The following is a 19738-nucleotide window of genomic DNA, read 5'->3' on the forward strand; positions in this document are numbered from 1 at the left end:
CCCAGATTTGAATCTGCTTAGGAAACCGTGCTCCTTCCACAGGCTGGGTGATGCTGTTGCACTATGGAATACAAGTGAGGAACAGCTGTAAAAGAACTGGTTGGAAAGACAGGGAGGAGGAGAATGTGTCTTGTTGCTTTGCAGTGTTAGAGTTTATTAGCAGAGCCCTCCAAATTTCAGCCTCAGAGATAATAGGACAAGATGTACTTTAAATAGAACTAAAGGGAACACAAATTCAAAACAGATGTTAGGAAATATGTAAATATATGTTTATATTTACATACAAAGCCACAACTGCCTGCCAGGCAAGTTTGCTAGACCCTCTGTATGTCATCGTTCTGTCCATGCTGGGAATAATCAAAAATATTTCTTCAAAATCTGTTGCTCCCTTCAGCTGCCCGTCGCAGAGCTTGACAGTTTAATCAAGAGATTTCTTGAGATGAGGGATCTGCTGCCTGAGAAGAGAGGCTTGCTAAATTCCCATATAACTCAGGGCCATGAGGAATGCTCAGCCAGCTCCAGTCCTCAGAAATCCCGAGATAGTAAATCCCCTTGTTCTCCCAGGAAGAAACTGTGTCAGAGTGGAAAGAGGCAATGCCTAATGGTCAAGTAGTAGATCCCCATATTGTGCAAACTGATGCTGACCCAACTTGGATGAGCACCCAGCCTTAACAAATAAATTTGCATCACTGTGAGATTCTGGCTGGATTGAGTGGGAATAACTTCATGTCCTGCGTGGTGACCATTCAGTTCTCCTGTGCAAAGAGTTCCAGATTTTCAGAATGATGTTTTAGAAACATCTGTTCGAGTTGTTCACACCTGAGTTTTTGAAACTGATGGCCATTTTCTCCTCGCTGTGACTTCAGCTTGATCCATGATCACTGTGTGCTCATAGGATGAGGCTTACTGTACCTCAAAGTGGATGCTTCAAAATGGAGCTACTCCAAGCAATAGAGCTCCTCTGAAATCATCAGCTTTGCCAGATCAGGCAGGGGCCTTTCAAATTGTGGACATGGCAGGGCGTTGTGTTGATAAGTTTCTGCTTTCAAGATTTTGGGGAAATTACTCAATTCTTCAGCTGAAACGGGATTCATTGTTACTGGCTTTTTTTTTTTTCAGGAAATCAAAATGTTCATTTATTGGGACAGATAACTTGTAGTACAGGTTAGAGGATGGAGAACCTCAGCCTGTTGCAGATGAAACATGGGCAAAGCTCCCAACAGCTTACACCTTTTGCTATAGTCCAAACAATTTGCCACACATTTTGTCAAGTTTCTAACCTGGTCTTAACCCAGTGCATCCCACCGCATCAGTGGCAATTACATGCAAATCAGTCTGTATCTAAATGGACATAGAAATTTACCTTCTGTTAAGTGCTGGACTTGGTAGTTAGGTGGATGACTGGACCCAATGATCTTCAGGATCTTTTCCAGCCTAAAATGCTTTTATCATTATTAGAGACGTTTCAGATGGTTCAGATAGTACATAAGTGATGTCACCTCATCTACAAAAACAAAAAGAAAAGAAAAAAGATGGTGGTGTCCAGATCCATTATCATAGATACTTTTCACCAGAAAAGTTCCAAACTGGCCCTGATCTGGCAGTGATTGATGTAGATACCTCTGGAAGAAACAGAACCATTGACAACAAAAAAAGTGAATGAGAAAGAGTGGAGGCTGCATTTCATCTTGGTGCAAGAGCAGAGGGACAGGCTTTTCATGCAGGAGAGATAAGTGAATAAACAATTTCCACACCTTCCATTGTAACATTGGAGCAGATCTACTGGAGACTTCCTCCTTCCTTTCTCTATGGCAAACACAAGGTTTGTTCACAAGAGTTGCAAGTTGGCACATTGTGACCACTTCCAATACCACTTGGAGGGTAGTTTAGCATCTGGTGTGATAAGGGCAGAGGGAGAGCTCTTAGAGCCCCTCCAGGGAGCCCTGGTACAAAGACAACAGCAGCAGGAAGGGTCAGAATCCATCACATGCCTGAATGGGGCTGTCAGGGGCAGCTTTTGTTAAAGTTCTGCCATGCAAAGAAAGGAAGATTTGCATATTTTCCCCTCTGACAGAAGCACGCCCCTCAACACCTGCAAAGTCACCCTTGCCACAGAGGCCGCCCCAAAAAATACTTTAAAAAAAAGTGTTTTGAGAAAACCAGATTACTTCAAATGGTAGAAAAGCCATTTTTGTTGTCACACTCACTAAACCTTAATTTAAATGGTACCCATTCCACCAAAGAGCTCACTCTTTCTCTCTTTCTCTCTTTCTCTCTGGCAAAGTTGATACTGCTGAGAAAGGAATTCCCTCATCTAATTTAAATGCTTTTCACCCTGTAAACCATTTCTTGTCTTGAAGACGCCCTGGTTAAAAGCTGAAGCAAGGTGCTCCAGTTACAGAAAAGATGTTCTGTTGAGTCTGAGAATTGAAACAGGGTTATACATGACTTATGACACTGCTTGTCCACACAGGGGCTGGACTCAATGATCCTTATGGGGTTTCTTCCAACTTAGGATATTCTATGGTTCTATGATGCAGCCTGCACTGAGCATTGCACAGCTAGCAGCAAATTCCCAGATACACCATAAAGCCACATCAGCTATTGGTAGGAAATGTGTTTTGCTGATCTGAACTCACCGATGCTCTAGAGGACTCTAATTTATTCCTTATATCTGTCATATATACTCCTTACTTCAGGCAAACACTCCAAACAAGCATTTAGTTGTCTGCTTTCTGAAAGGCCACTGAAAGCCCCAGAGATGCCACAGGTTTAGCCTATCCACTGCAAAGTTCAAAAGAGAGATTTGATCTTTCACCACAGAAACATCCACACTCTCTTTCACATGCATGTGAATAGAAAGCTTTTGTTCGAACCAAGCCAAGAAGAAATAAACCATTATTGGAAGGTCATCTCAGCTTGCTTCAAGGGGTGGGGAAGAATTACAAAAAATAACCAAATGTGGCCTTCTTACCAGTGGTTACAGATATTGTCTTTCAGCAGAACAAGAAAGTTTTTGTTACAGAGAACAATTCTGGTGGGGGACTAATGCACTGTAGGTTCAGGCTAGGGTTTTCTATGATGTCTAGTGGTCTGAACTACTGCAGTTCCTGAGTGTCCCACTTGAGACACCTTGGCAAGGGTCAGTTTTTAGAGAGGAAACAACAAATGTAGGTGCTCTTGCAAGCCTTGATATCGGCTTCTTTGACTGAAAATTATAGGCCCAACTTGCTACTAGAACCGCAAAGACTTCCGGCATCTGTCCTGTAATGGTATTTGGAGGCTTTGGTTGGAATTCATACTCCAGCTTAGTGTAAGTACACCATCAGGCTGGCAGCAGGCACATCGAGTTCATCTTCCAGCAAACCACTGCTTTTGTAAAGAAGAGTTTTGCTATAAATTCTTTTTAGAGGATGGGCTGGGAGCGCACACATACGATGTTTCAAACGTGACCCTGACAGGATTTCCTGTAGCTCAGCCTTTTTATGAAATCTTCCCCCTTATCTCTCTCTTTAACTTCTTCAGGGGCCCGATTCAGTGAATTACTCCTATAAATAACTTTCACATGTTTCAAGGTAGGTCTGCTTGTTCCTTGCTGACTCAGGGCTATGGCTTTCTATCTGATGGTGAAACGCTATCCAGGAAAATCCCCAAAGGTCAGTTTTCAGTACTATTTTTTGACATGAACTTGAAGAGGCTGGCAAAACTTCTTCAGTAGTGGTTTTCTAGAAAAAAAAAAACAAAAACACAAAACTGAAGAATATTATATATCTGTCTTTCAGCAAATCTGAAGCTTTGGTACAAACCGCAGCTTGCCTGACCATGTCCTGTTTTCTTTTATTTTGAGTATTTATTTCTGCAGATAAATGGTTTGCAGTAGTCCATCATGCAAGTGGTCATTAACAAATCAAAGCTGAGATTTTCAAAAACATTCGACATAAGCCCAGCTCTGTTCTTGTTCAAGTTACTGGCAAAACCCCAGTGATTTTTTTTCTTTTTCTGCAGATAGCCCTGCCTTTCCTCTGCCTTTGCCCGAGAATAAACTTTTCACATTTCATGTGGGATCTGTATGGGAATTATTACATACAGAATGAATATTTTGTCAAGATTATAAGGGCAACCCTGATCTTTTTACACATATATATTGTATGTGTAAGAATTCATAAACAACTCAACAAGTGTAACGGTAGAGAGAAAAGCTGAAGAGTTTGTTCCAGAGTCCCCGTCTTCTTTTTGTTTGGTATCCATAAAATCTTCCCTGCTGTGGTGGATAAGCGATGTGTAGACATCGCTTATGTCTAAAATGAATGATTTTATATGCAGACAGTTCTTTCCCAAATGTCAAAGGCAATCTCCTATGGCCATGGTTTAACCTTCTTAAAAAACCAACAAAAATAATAAAGCTGACCTTTACCGTACTTGATTTCTTTTTAAGTGCCAAAGTAAAGTAAACAGTCTTTGAATGAAAAAAAGGAGGCAAAGCCAGAGCTCAGATACATGGATATTTCAGAGCCTTTCCCCACATCTTTCCACTATTCCTTCTCGTCTGCATCCACTGTTCCAGCACAGGTTCCCACTGGCACATCTGCATCAGCCTCTACTGCAGGCCCAGACCTTCCCTTCCCAAAGTGCCATCACAACCAGGAAACCTCCTGGATCCTTGTTGAGTTGTCCCTCCAAATGTCCTCTGCTACTTTGATTTGGAGGCTGGTGTGGGCCACAGGCCACAGCGGAGTCCAAATCTTTGCAGAACAATACACCTCATGGTTTAGTCTCATAGTGACCCCTAAGACAGGATTAATTCCTGGAGACGTCCAAGGTCAGGATGGACGAGCTCTGAGCACCCTGAACTAGCTGTAGGTGTCCCTGTTCATTGCAGGGGAGTTGGACTAGACAGCCTTTAAGGGTCCCTTCCAACTCAAATTATTCTATGGCCGATTCTACAATGTATTCCTTCTGCTGGGGTGGGCAGTTTCCTTTAAAAACAGGTCACCAAGTACAGGAAGGAAGGAAGGACTGGAGGGGACAAAATAATTGATTCTCTGCTGGGAATCCCCATCTGGCCAAAGGAAGGCCATCTTGTTTGCTGAGCTGCAGAGCAGGGATGGCGATTTATGGTGGGATGCTCAGCCCTGCAACAACATGCAGAGATGGCAGCTACAACAGTTGGCAACAGCAGTCTGCCCACATCCAGATGCATTTCTTTCAGTCCAGTGCCTGCACCTGTCTGCTCATCTAGCTTTTTTTTTTTCCAAATTCATAAAAATGGGTAATAATAAAACATTCAAAAAAAAAAAAAAATTCCCAAAGGAAAAAGTAAGAAATAAAACTGTAGATGCAGAAGATACACCCTCCCATGTTTTTATCATCGCTGGAACAATGCATGTTGTGAACTCCTTGTGGAGGCACAATAACACAAATCCAGCTGTGCCATATTTATGCCCATTTTCACCGCAGTCTTTGGCTGAGCACAGTTCTGCCCAGTGCCCTGACTGCTCACATCAGGTGTCTCGTGGTGGCATTCAGCTTTTGTTCCACTTTCACTTTCTGGGAGAGGCTCTGGGCAGATCTTGCAGAAAGCAGCTCTGATTTTGCTTCTGTCAGTGTGTGAAATCTGCTGTCCAAGGCATTTTGAGCTTTTGTAATAACAAATTCAGTTCCTTTTCTTCTAATTTTCATTTGCTTGGACTTCAGTATTTTTCATAGCCTTTCTACACTGGTGTTCCTTGTGAACTTTGAGCTAAACCAAAGAAGCACACCACAATTTCCATCTAACCAGTTTTAGGCACAGACACATTCGTAGGATCATAGAATTGTTTGAGTTGGAAGGGACCCTTAAAGGCTGTCTAGTCCAACTCCCCTGCAATGAACAGGGACGCCCACAGGTAGATCAGGGTGCTCAGAGCTTCTCCAGCCTGACCTTGGGTGTCTCCAGGGATGGGGCATCCACAACCTCTCTGGGCAACCTGTGCCAGTGCCTCATCACCCTTATTGTTAAGAACTTCTTCCTTAGATGCAATCTAAATCTCTCCTCTTGTAGCTTGAAACCATTTCCCCTTGTCCTATCAAAACATACCCTGCTAAAGATAGAATCATAGAATAATTCCCACAGGAAAACTTGTGAAAGCAATATAATCTGCCAGAAAAAAAAAAGAAAAAAAGAAAAAGGAGGGAAAAAGGAGATATTTTCCAGCTTCTCTTAAAATTGCAATTAAAGCATTTAGTGTACGTTTCAAAATTTCCAAACCTCCAAGCAGCCATGCTGATCACTCACTCTGCAGCTTATTCAGAGGGGACTGTGGAATCTGTAAGTAAGAGCCTGAAGAACAAAGACTTCTGTCCTCAGGAAGGATATTAAAGCTGAAGGAGGCATGTACTTGAGCATGCTTCTACCCTGCTTCGGGGGATTTTCTTGCAGCAGGGATTTTCCTGCTTCATTTGCTATTTTTCCTGAAGGCATTTTGACTTCTTTACACCTTCCGCCATAGCTACGATATTTGAGAGAGACAAAGTTAAATTCTACTGATCTGTACATATACAATGGAGGAAGGTGCTGTGAGTATATGCTTAAAGGCAAACAAAGGATTAGCTTCTAATCTGGCCTTTTTGCTAAACAGAACTTACAGAGATTTACCAGACATCACTTGCATCTGTTTAGTTACAGCTTATCACATAGAAACTAACCAACCCTGGTACAAGCATTCCGAAGGATGAAGAATCAATTACATTCCTTAGGAAATTGTTTCAGACATCTATTAGTAATAGATGAAACTGAGATTTTCAGAGTCACTTTGAGGGTGGAGAAGCCCAAGACCTGAAAGCAGCTCACTCTCCATACAGACAAATTTCTGTAGCACATCAGCAGTGTCCCTAGGCAATGTGTCTGAAATGAAAAGTGTTATTAAGTCCTGAAGTCTTCTGATCTCAAAGAGAAGTTTAAACATGGTTGGAGAATACGAATACACAATGCATATCCAGTGTGTGCACGTAGGCCTCTGCCCTTTTCCCTCCAAAGATCTGGCCGTATATTCAATAATGATTAAATGAGTAAATAGAATCATAGAATCATTATGATTGGAAAGACCTATAAGATCACCTGGTCCAACTATCAGTCCATCCCCACCATGCCCACTGACCACATCCCTCAGTGCCACATCCACACGGCTCTGGAACACCTCCAGGGACAGTGACTGCACCACCTCCCTGTGCAGCCTGTGCCACTGCAGCACCGCTCTTCCTGAGAGGAAATTTTTGCTAATATCTTATCTGCACCTCCCCTGCTGCAATTTGAGGCCATCATCTCTCATCTTATTGCTGTTACCAAGGAAAAGAGACTGACCTCTACCTGGCCGCAACCTCCCTTCAGGTGGTCATACAGAGCGATAGGTGTTGCCTGTGGCCAAAGCCAATAGGTGCACAAAACATTTCTCTGGTTAAAATTCCATCAATTCCTGTAGGAAAAAAATGCTTTGAAATGCTTCCCTCTCATTGTGTAGCCAACGCTCACCATGCCCAGACCTGAAACATATGGGTGCTCAACTGACTTGTGCTGAACAAAAACCAGTCTGGGATAGCATTTTCCACACCGTTTGTGTAGCACACTTTTTTGACAAAACATTGCTTTCCCCCATCAAGTTAACAGATTTTCATGACAGGTAAATTAGTCTTCCCTGATGTCTACTTGTGTACACTCTGCCTATAAAACAAGCACAAAACTCTTAATCTATCTCTTACAGAAATTCACTTTGAAGATACTGAACAGGGATTGAGTTTTGTAAATGCTCACTGATACAAATATTCCAAGGAAACCCTAAATTATCTGACAGTAAAGCTAAGTTTATATTACAAAGAGCAAAAAGTGAACCTAGAATAGAAACCATTTCAAATGTACTGTCTGATTTTGTGATGTCTCTTCCTATTGGTATCAGTGATGGCGTGTGAAAAACAACCACAAAGTATGTAGCTTCATCATACCAAAAAGACAAGTAGGAGAAAGGCACTGGATTTCAAGAAAGCAAGCTGGATTTATGGAGGAAGATTAGAAAAGCTAATTATGTTTAACTTGGCTGCCAGACAGCTAAAATGGGGATATGATAACTGCCTACAAATATTTGAAAGATGCAAAATACACCAAGGAAAGAGGGAAATAATTTGAGCTGAAGTCTGGTAAAGCGAAATTCAGGCTGGTTAGAAGGCTAACAATGAGACCTGTCAGACTGCGGAAAAGTTTCCTGAGGGAATTAGTCAACACCTCATTAAAAATACCTTGGACAACATGCATCGGGGGGACTGTGGGGAACAATCCTTCACTCAGAAAGTCAAGGATCTTGAGCTTCAGAGGCCACGTTCTGCTCTCGTATCTGGGCTGCTGTCGGTAGGATGTGATGTTAAAGGTTTTCCCAACAATGTTTTTATGTCCTTAGACTTCTGCATCCACTCTGACAAGTAGGAGGTGGAGGGGAGCTCTTTTTGAAGGAAGTGACTCTCTTGATGAAAAATCTGAACTATCAAGAGAATGTCACCATATTTGGATCTGGAGCTGTGCAGTGCACTCAGATGGTGTCATGCCATTTTGTTCCCCTTCCCCAGGAGAGTGATAGTGTGAGCGATGTGACAAGGTTGCTCTGGCAGAAGTGCCAGGGCAATGGAGACAGTCTGGGTTTTAAATCACATCCCCAGCTCCTGCTCAACGTGAGCTCTGTGGCGGACAAACACTTGGGCAGCTATCCTGTGCCCAAAGCCAAGCAGCTAATTTGATTTTGTCAACATAGCTCCAAAGCACATCATTGTTTTGCAGTCTAGACCTACCTTCACTATGAAGGGGTGCAAGCTATATGCCAGAAATACCAGCCTATATTTTTTTCCTGGGACTGGCTCCCCTGCATGATCTGACACTTATAGCTTGAGCAGAGCAACTGTGAATCTACTTAGTCCTGGTCTTATGAAAGTCACTGGAAACAGCTGATCCCTTTAAAAGAGAACAGAACCAGTGTTTCACCGCACATTTCTGCTGATGAAACTCCTCTGCCTCGTAGTAGGATAAACCAAAGTTAGGCAGCAGTGAATCAGACCTAATAAGTTTAATACTCGTATGCTAAATTTATGAGGCAACCAGTGACATTTGCCTTCTGTATAATGGTAGCACTCCCAGCAGGATGATCTAATCATTCATGAGGAATTACGGTACGATGTTGGAGTTTATTTAATGCTTGGTGTTCACAACAACCTCCAGCACTGATTTTAATCTGCTTACTGAACACATTGCAAAGCACATCTCAGCAGAGCAGTAGCAGCAGTAGAAATGAACCACATCCTGAGCAGCGTGGCACGATGTAGCAATGCAAGGTTGCGCCGTTTTTCTAACGAACAGAGGAAGCCAGGCTGATTCACACAGAAGAATGACTCCCCTCCCCAAGACACTTAGGAATGCATCAAAGGAAACCAAGCTTTCTCTGCAGGCTTCCTCTGAGCAACAGGCTTACTGTAAGGCCCAGGCAAAAAGAATAGCATTTTTTAAAAACGGTGCCCTTGACAAAATGAGCAGGAAAACCTGTGGAAATTTGGATCCAGCAGAATGGATATGCAAGGAGCGCATGCCAAGGTGTTAATTTTGCAGCGTGTGCTAGGAGCAGCACATTTTTCTTCTTCTAACATTTATTTCCTCCAGAAGGGAGACAGGCAGAAAAAGTTCTCTGCCTACAGGAGCTATGTTGTCCTTTAAAAAGACTCAAGAGTGGAAAAAAAGGAGGACAGAGGATGTTCTTGCAAGTTCAGTGCATGAAGAATTCAAAGTAAAAGGTTTTTAATCAGTGAATGAGCTTTTCATAACCAGCCCCTTCTCCTGGGGTCTCTACAGTTTTGGGCTGGAACACTCTTGGTTCATGTTTCCTTTGAGCCATTTTAACAGCAAATATGTCCTGAGCAAGAAGGGCAAATTGTCCTGCTGGTGGAGTCGAGTCACAAGCATTTAGGGGAAATAACATTACTATTCACAGCTTGTGTCACTGCCACAGAGAAGAAGCGGCTTCAGGAGGATGACTGCTTTGTATCCCATCCAAGGCTGGCAAGCTGATTCTGATGACTTTCCCTTAGAGAGACGGCTGCTTGATCCCCTCAGCGATTTCTTGAGCAACTTGCTCAAGAGAAGTATCTACAAGGCATCTGGTTATGTGATTGATTGCCTTTATGTCTTGTTGCCTGGCAGCCGCTGAATACTACATTAAAAAATTAGTAAAAAATATCCTCCATGGTAAGTTAAAGCTACGTGAAGGAGGTTCTCACATTTAACAGCCCTCCTGTGACCACATGTGACAACGTGGTGAGAAACAGGACCCATCCAATTTGTTTGACTTGAGCTGTCAGAGAAACAAATGACCGTATACTTTCCCTAAAGAAGCTTATAACACCATTTCAAATGTCACAGAGCAACAGCCAAGGCTCATGTATTCTCCAAATGAGAACACTGTCTGCATTTGTACACTGCTGACACTGATCCTGAGTCCTGGCTAGGAGAAACAAGCACATTACCTCTACCACAGCTGTGGAAACAGCCAGCAGAGTCTAATGGCAAAACTTAGACACTGAGCAAACCATTCCTCTGATCTCTTCTGCAGCAGTGGCTTGTCCTCTTCACTGAAAAATAGAATCATTAAGGCTGGAAAGACTAATAAGATCATCTAGTCCTACCATCAACCCATGCCCATGACCATTCTAGACCATGTCACTCCTTGTGACATCTTCTCTTTTCTTGTACGCCTCCTGGAACAGTGACTCTACCACCTCCCTGGGCAGCCTGTTCCACAGCAGCACCACTCTTTCTGAGAAGAAATGTTTACTAATATCCAACCTGATCCTCCCCTGGAGCAACTTGAGGCCATTACCTCTTATCCTATTGCTTTTACTTGGGAAAAGATGCCAACCCCCATCTTGCTACAATCTCCTTTCAGGTCATTGTAGAGAGCGAAGAAGTCCCCCTGAGCCTCCTCCAGACTAAATCCCAGTTGCCTCAGACTCTTCTCATGAGACTTGTAGGGAGGCAAGTATCTTTGAGAGGATACTTTGAGGTAGGAGCTAGACTTTATGATCCTTATGGGTCCCTTCCAGCTCAGGATTCTCAGTGATTCTAGGGACATGAGCCATTGGCCTGGTATATGGAAGTAGTGGCCATCGTGAGATTTCCTCAGCAAGAAAGCCAAATTGCAGTTGTGTCCAGGGCTGCATCATGGAGAAATAGGGTTGTTCAAGTGTGAGATGGAGGTGGAGGTAAGGTAAGTTGTAGGAAAAAGCTCAAGAAATTAAAAAGGAACATGTCCTCCCTCTGTATCATTGAGTTTTGTTAAAGTTTGTGGTAGAGGATGTTATTGGGTACCCCTGGGCTTCTCTCCTAGAAAGTCTTGGAGGGCTTGAGCTCCCCACTGGTGGTGGCTTTGGGGACAGCAGTGGGGACATCACGGCAAGCCAGGCAGCCAGTGCTAACGATCAGTTGCTGTGCAGATATTTCACATGGCTCCTGTGCCTCTGAGCTGGCACTGGTGCAAGCAATCTGCTGAGAAACAGTGTGATTATTGGGTAAGATGTCTGGTTGCTTTATAGACCCAGTTAACAAGAAAGGGGCGGGGGGGGGGGGGAGGGGGGAATTCCTCCATTCTGCAAAGGACGCTTTTCTGCCCCCCCTGTCGTTTGGACCTTTGCCACTGTTTAAATTTAAGCAGATTTGCTATCCCAACATCTGCAGTTTGATTATTTGACTATTGCCTGGCTCTTGGTCAAACCACAGCAGAACACACCAGTCTGTGATTTACAGCCTGGGCTGTGATTATAATGGTTTTATTTTAGTTGGACCCCTATTTACAAGCTCATTTGTATTAGTGCACAGTGTTATAATAACAATGGCAGAATTATTAGGTCTCGCAGAAACAATCGCACATAGTAAATGGCTGCAGCTCGCAGTGTGCTGCTTAAGTGCTCTAGCAGCCCAGCAATGCCTGTAACACAGGGGTTTCCATTTTAATAGCAAGCTAGGGGGGTGCGAGGAGAGGGCCGGGGAGGGGGAAGGAGCCGAGCAGAAACATGGTTATTATTCATTCTTTTCTAAGTAAATAGAAAGGACGTGTGTTTCCTGGATTAGCAACTGAAAACAAATGCTGAGAGGGGAAAGCGCTGGTGTTTCCCTCACCAAGGTTAAATGAGGTACTCTGCCGCAGCGCTGATGGCTGCCGGGTGCCCTGCACAAGGCCTTGACTTTTGCCTCAAGGGAATGTCCCATCCAGTCCAGGGTGACAGTGCCCAGGAAGCAAAAGCACAGCCCCGGGACTTATTATTTATTGGTGGTACCTCCATCAGGCGCTTGGTGTGGTGTGAGATGTCTATCAGGTGCCCCACTGCCATGCAGGGTTGACCTGTCGCTGTGCTGGCATTCACAGAGTTTGACTTGCAACCTCCATCTCATGAGAAACCTCCCCTTTTCAAAATCAGGGTGCTCAGGGCTTCACTGAGCGCCTCATGAATGCCCATCAGCTGAACCACACAAAGCCATGAGGCTGATAGCCCTGCCAAAATGCAGATCAGCACTGCAGGACGGTGTTTTCCATACCTTCTGCATGCAGACAACTCTCATTTGTTTACTCTCATCATGTGGTGTTTTAGGCCCACTTTTACCTCTGTGTAATCAGACATACAGAGGACTCCATAATTAAGTAGGAAAATTGGAAAAAGAGCGGGTTCAGGAGTGGGTTCTTTGTGAACAACGGAAGACAGGGAAACAACCCTGACCACACAGCCTCAACCTAACAGCCCCTTCACCAATGGGACTCCCTCACTCACCACCCAAGGCTTCGCATGGAGAAGAGATGAGCTGAATCATAGGGCAACAAAATGCTTGATATGGGTGTTTCAGAAAACTGATCCAAAATACCTGGGAATAGTTTTGAGATGAATTCTAGCTTAGAGGGTGGGTGTAGAATTGGTATGCCCTTGATGGCAGTTCTGTGTTAAGCCACCTTTCCCCTTACAGATGTTTTTTGGTATTCTTGATTAGCTCTGCTCAAGGGTAAAACTCTTTAAAGCAAAGAGTAAAAGCTGTGTTTATATTTGTCTCACTGTGGCTGACTTCTGTCTGTGTACATCTATCCATAGAAAAGCTTCTGGTTTCCAGGGTGTCTTGGTCTTTTCTAAAAGAACCATCTGACAACAATTTGGTATCCTGAGATTTTTAGGGCTTTCTGCAGTCCCTTTGTACTAATTGATTCTCCAGTGCATTAGCATCACCAAAGCTAGATTAATCTTCTTTTCATTTTGGTACCGAGACCGATGTCTCTGTCAACATAGTTTATTGAGCCCAGTAGAGTTTTACCACTTGTCTTTACATCCCTTAGGATGACTTTCTCTTAAGTTAGCCCTGAGAAAGGATACCTCTTTACAACTCCCTCTGGCCAAGCTGCAGGGTGAAATTGCTCTCCTGTGGGGCATGGTCCAGTGCCAAAATCCCTCCTGCTTCATCACAGTTGCCAGATTTTCTAGCAGCTGGCACATCATCCTACAGCTTTAGGAATCAAGCTGTGTCTTTTTGTCAGGAAGAAATTAGTATAGAGTCCTCCACTAAGGGGAAAGACTCCTGGAGATGCTTTCACACGCAGGCTTTGCAGCCCGGACCACAGGCATAACACAACAGTTTTGCAGTAAAAAAAAAAAGCTTGTTTTCTGACAGAGCCAAACTTCTTCCTTGTATTATTCAGGTGCTATTGTATTAATACATTCAAAACTTGGCAATAACAGCCTTTCTCTGTTCCCGTTCCTTTTGTTATCTCTTTTATTCAGGCCAATTGAAATTTTATGACTCCTTTCTTTTCCAGAAGAAAATGCAGGGATTGAGCTGGCACTGAGAACAAAGCCCTGAGTCAGTCCGTGTAGCCACCGGCCAGCACAGCAAGAACATGATACACGGTGAGATTTACAGCAAGCCGCCCCGGCTCCACCATCTTCTGCTGTCTCCAGGAACCTTTTCCCCGTGGAGTCTGCCTGTAAGGACTTTGCAGATTAACAAGAGGGCTGAAACTCCTAATAACTGCTCATTCAAAGTCAGCTTTATTGTTCTCTATCGTGCCTACCTTCTTTGTCTTATATGAGAAAATTCAGGCTGAGAATTAGTTCCCATATAATTATCCAGCCTTATAAAAGAGATTGCAGAGGAGAGGATTTGTAGATGGCCTTGCCCAAGCTCATTTGTTTCATGTGACAACAGTCTGAGAAAAGCAATCTTTCTGCTTGCTCATATGCACTGCAGAGAGAACAGAGGTCCTGCTCTGGCACTGTGTCTGCTTTTGCTGAAGCCAGATGGAAATCAACACTGATTTCAGTGGCAGATGGACGTGATCTCTTCTTGATTGGGTTTCCACTGCTTACTCTTCTTATATAATGATCTATGCCTGCAAACTTTCTGCAGTTGCTTCCACTGACATCAAGGATGTATTTGAGTGGACGAAGATTATTTGTTGATATATTGCTTGCAAGATTAGAGCCAAAGATAAATGACTAGATGCAAGAATCTTACCCAAGAGCACCGAAACAGAGCTTAGCTTACTCGTCTTCTGTCACACGCAGTGAATCTGATTCGTAGCCATGTTTGACTTCAGTGATGTACTAAATCCTTTGCAGCATTGCACTTCCCAAAAGGGCCTGGAACCCCCACATCTGCAGAGGAAACCAAAAAAAGAGAATCAAGAATTTGATTGTAAAGCTCCCCCACACAGCTCTGAATTTAAAATGAATACAAACAAATAGATCTAACAAGCTGGGCTACTTGGAAAGGAGTTAGCAACGTAAACCAAACTGCATCGATGATATTTTAATTCTGTATACTCTCATTAAACAATGTTTTAAAGTAGATCTTATGCTTCAGTGAAGTTGAGGGGACATAAGTGCATGCTTAAAATTCTCTAAGTGGTTGAAAGTATTGGCTCACAAGAAGGCAGGTCCTCAAAGTGCTTGGGCTGAGTGTGTGTTTTAGTGTTTTGCTGAATCAGATCTGTGGTGTCACAGAGCCTTGAAGTGATAAAGCCAAGCAGCGTTAACAGAAAACTCCCAGGGTTTTCCAGAGTCTAATGGATAATTAGATTAAAAATGCAATCCCATTTTGTGATTACGAACTGGTTTCAGTTTTTTGCTTCATCAGAAAGAGAAAGAGCCCTCTTTTGCAGACATATACAACATCTACCAGGTATCTTCTCTGTGCTTGCACTTTCCCAGTATGTGGCATTTCAAAGTTAATGACAGTGACACTGCAGTTCAGTCTCAGTAACAAAAAATATCCATCTCAGGAGGGCAAATCCTTCCCCTGCGTTCATGCAGATAGCACTGAATTCCCACTCAAGTCTTTCTTGGGCAACTACATGGATGTAGTTGTACTATTGTACTGGTGTTGCAAGCTGTACAACTACTACTGTAATGGTGTTGCAAGCACAGCATAACATGGATCACAGCTATTGCACCTAAGCTGTGCTTACCATACATTTCAGCAAACAGTTTTCTTGATCATACACCTTACGACAGACATGCATACCTATCTTAATATACATTTTACACCTTTAAAATATGTTTCCCTTACCTCTGATGTGTTAGCTACATCCATTGACTGCAGAAACGTATGAAGCAGAGCAGACTGAATAGCTGCTTACCCTTGCTTTGTGTGTCCGTCCCCTGTAAAATGAGATCCTACTATTCAGCTTTAGCCCAATCATGCCCTCTAACACTGCTGTATTTCAAAGGGGTGATTACCACTGTGAAAGCGATGGAAAGAGCCATCCAGAAGGCTAAAGGCATAAAAAATGCCTGTTACCTCTGCAGTGACTTTGTCTATATCTGGCACTTGATTCCTTTCAACCGTTCCTTTGAATTTAAAGTTTGAATGCATTTAGTCATCCAAGCACAGGTCTTGAAACTGCGCAGTTTGCTGAGCAAAATTTCTTTGACTTTAACATAGACATAACACCTCTCAGGAGAACTAGACCCTCTCCTATGCTTACCTACACTGATATCACACTTAAGGCAAGGCATTTGCTGTATTGTGCAACTGCACTGGGCCAGGACCCTCTGGGCATGCACTTGTTATTCAGGCTCAGATGGCCCCAAATGGGAATGACCTGCCAGAAGCCAAGGTTGCGTGCCTCTAGCCCAGGCTGACTCCTTGCAGAAACATTGGAGTGTCTATGTGCTGCACTTCTTGGGTGACAGCTTTTCCCTTTTCTGTGATATTTCAGCAGCAGCCCTGCCATCTTCATCCCTTCTATGAGAACTGGGGTGAGATCATGCTGCAGAGTGGTGCCTGCCCTGGGGCGTCTCCATGTGCCCTGATGCTTAGAACTGCAGCCATACAGTGCAGGGACAGGCCTGAGACAGCAGGATGGAGTTATAGCAAAAATGAAAGCAATACAACATTTGTGAAAGTAATCTAATTTGCCAAAGCGTTTTTGGCCTCCTTTGCCTTTCATGCACCCTACGTATCTGGCTTTACAGTGGTTTAGCAGTGAGACTTTGGGTCCAGATGAAATGTACGTGCAATAACAATGGTCAAAGTTGTGTAGACACAACGGGGTTTAGTTCCCTGAGATGTCTTCCTACCTACTGGAACTCCATGAAGACATCAGCACACATCCATGTGATGTAGTCAAGCATCAGGATGGACCATGCCGAAGACATACCAAGGGCTCTCCACTGGAGTTATGAGCTGCTCCTCTGTCCCCAAGTCTGGGGCCAACACCAAGACACCAGCTGCAGCGTCCTCACCTCACCCTGTGCAACATTGTGGAGATCCACATATCCTTCTCAAGGCTTCAGCTTCAAGATGCAATGGCCAAATGCAGGGAGGGTCATAAGCTGCAGCCTTCTGCTGGCAGCAGATAACTACACTGATAAGTCTAGGAGGAAAGCACAGCATGCCAGTCACATGCTACTTGCTGCTGCTAAAATGGGGACAAAATCAGGTACTGACTTTCTGTGGATATATCTCTAAAGTCATTATATGACTCTAATTACTTTTTAAAAATTACCCTTTCTCCTCCATCATATCTCCATACATGGTATCCTGCCATATTAACCTTAAAATCTACTGAAAGCAGTTGGGATCTAGACCTTCTGTGAGTGACAGAGGCCTCAGTAATGAGGAAATTAGCATCTGGAAGATAAAGATAGCGTTGAAAAATGCAGCAAACAGACCTTTCAAAAGCACTTGGGAAAAAATCGTTGAGAATGCTCAATTAAATATGAATACTGTTTAAAATGCAAGGGTGGAGGCAACAACGGGCAAGGAACAGCTGTGCTTGTTGAATCCCATCCCTTTGTTTGAGCAACAGCACAAATCCCCACAGACGTGGAATCTTTTTTATTAGTTTGCCCCCCCACCCCATATATACTTATCTTTATTTATAGCATCTCTAACAGCATTTCAGGTTGTATCCTTGATTTATGCTATTGGAAATGCTGGCACACTATTTTGTTTGCCTAAAAGCTAGCTAGGTGAATTGCATTAGCTGAGCTGTAATGCTGCCGTGAAGAATAGCAGATGTTTTCATTTCCACTCCTCAGCGGACAATCAACAATGTCTGATAACTTCTCTTGCTCACTATGAGGTGGCCCAGAATCTAAGTGGGGGGTCTGGCCAGAGCACCATACGCTCCTGAATCAGCAGAATACCTCCATCAGCATTTATGCTGCTAATGACAGTGGATAGCTCAGTAATTTGGGTATTGTTTAGAGCTTTTTATGTGCTTCTAATTGCCCTGGGTCTGTTTGCCAAACTTCTTAGAGTTTTTTTGCATATGCTATATAGTCCTCTCCTGGGACTTCCCACAGGACCTCAGGCACCTTTCTTTTCTCTTCTTGAGAACCGAAAGCACAAAGTACAGATGGCTGAGAAATGTTTTTTTCCCCTAGTGAATTTTTTTACTAAAATGGAAACATCTTTATTATAATTGATTTTTCCATAAATACTTAATGAAAAACCTCCCACTTTTCTTAGGAAAACAAACAAGCACGCAAAACCCTCTCCCCACCCTGTGCTCAGCAAGTCCCCCCAGCTCTTACCCTAGGAAAAGTTGTGTTGTGTAACGGCAAGGAAATGTAGGCAATACAACAAATCACCTGTTCATTCCCTGGTCAATCTCTCTTCCTACTCTGAACTGCCTGATTTAAGCAGGTATCCTTTCACTGCAGGGGTCTTCTTTCTGGGACAGTCTGCGTTTTGTAGAGTCTGTGCAACCCTAACCATGCCATCAATTGTCACCACTACACTTCTGCTCAGTTGAACTCATTACTCTTAATTGATCTGGATGCACTGGAGCTTCACACTGAGTTGTAAACCAGCTGATTCAATCCAATATCAAAGCTGAATCACGCTGACCAATGTTGGCTGATGTAAGATTGCTCAAGAAGTGTGGCTACTTAAAAGGGTGTTAAATTCACCAGTTTCAAGGGAGTTGCTCTTGCTTGGTGCCACTATAAACAAGAGCGGAGCTTAGCCATGAGTCATCGCCTGTTTCTTTTTTGCAGCTTCTATTTTCAGAGCAGATCTGCTGGCTTTGCTGCCAGCCAAGCTCGCAGTGATGCTTTCTGGAGCTTCTCATTCGTTAACAAGAGGTAGACTTTGATCTCAGTGGGAGAGCAGAAGGAATCGGGATGTTATGATCAGGGAAAGAATGAAACTCAATGCTGTGTCAAATGCACAGTGTTTTTAGCAATATTAAAACATATGAGTTCCCAAAAGCCTAGGTCTTGTCTCAGCTGTTAGCAAACATATGAGAACAGTCATTCAGTGGCTGCATTGGGTTCCCAAGAAAAATGCTTGTTCTGAGTGATCAAAAAACAGGTTTCAGAGCAAATAGTGTATAGTATTACATGGTCAATAAGAGAGGCAGAATGTAGCCATTTCATAAGACAGGCAATGTGGCAATCCATCAACTGAAAAACATCTGAAAAGGGGTGGTTTTCCTCAAAAGGAAAATGTCTAAAGAAAGCATGTAGCTTTCAGAGGAGAAACACTTTATTGTTACTAAAGAATCCAGTCCCCAAAATATTTCTAGTCAGACATTTAGCATTTGAACTATCACATGTGGTCCAGCACTGTAGCTATTAAAATCACTCGTTTGCACCCACCAATCAGCAAGTCATTCTGTGGTTAAGGTACTAAATTCATATCTTTGTTTTCCACCCAAGCTGCTCATTAGCTGTTTGGGTTTTGCTTTCCAGAGCTGCTCATTGTTTTCACCAGGCCTGAAAGCAAGATGTGGTGGGAGCCATTAGATTCTGTTTGCAGGCTTAGGGATGCCCAAGGGGAACTAAGGACAGTTGCATCTTCCACAAACACTTTGCTGTTTGGCACAGTTTGTCTTGAGGATTGCCATGCTGGCAAAGATCTGTGAAATAATGGGATGAAATTCTCACCCATGTAGGCATCCAGCATGAGGTCCATCCATTCCCACGGTCTCCCTGTTAGACTGACTTGGATAATGCGGTATCATACAGCAGTTCAGTTGGTCTTCTGAAAAAGAGTGAATTCCAGTCTTACAACTGAACTGGTGTCACATTATGAAAATATTTTCAGTGCTCCTTGAAATAAATAGAAAACTCAAGCAAAAGCAGAAGAGATAAGTAAGAACTCCGTACTTGTAGTAGGAGCCATAACAGTACTCTAGTTAAAGCCTTATATGCCTTGATATGAAGTATCCTGAATAAAGCTGCCTCTTTGTTT

General features: G+C 43.3%; 1 long non-coding RNA gene across 1 annotated transcript; it reads right to left on the minus strand.

Annotated features, from left to right (window-relative positions):
- Positions 1-130: 130 nt before the first annotated feature.
- LOC107053559 lies at positions 131-19538 on the minus strand. The gene is made up of 3 exons (XR_001466922.3): positions 19432-19538; positions 14549-14688; positions 131-1504 (listed from the first exon to the last, which is right to left on the minus strand). It is a non-coding gene; the product is annotated as an uncharacterized LOC107053559 (long non-coding RNA).
- Between the last annotated feature and the right edge of the window lie 200 nt (positions 19539-19738).

Source organism: Gallus gallus, chromosome 1 (genome assembly GCF_016699485.2).
Source record: "Gallus gallus isolate bGalGal1 chromosome 1, bGalGal1.mat.broiler.GRCg7b, whole genome shotgun sequence".
Taxonomy (NCBI): Eukaryota; Metazoa; Chordata; class Aves; order Galliformes; family Phasianidae; genus Gallus; species Gallus gallus.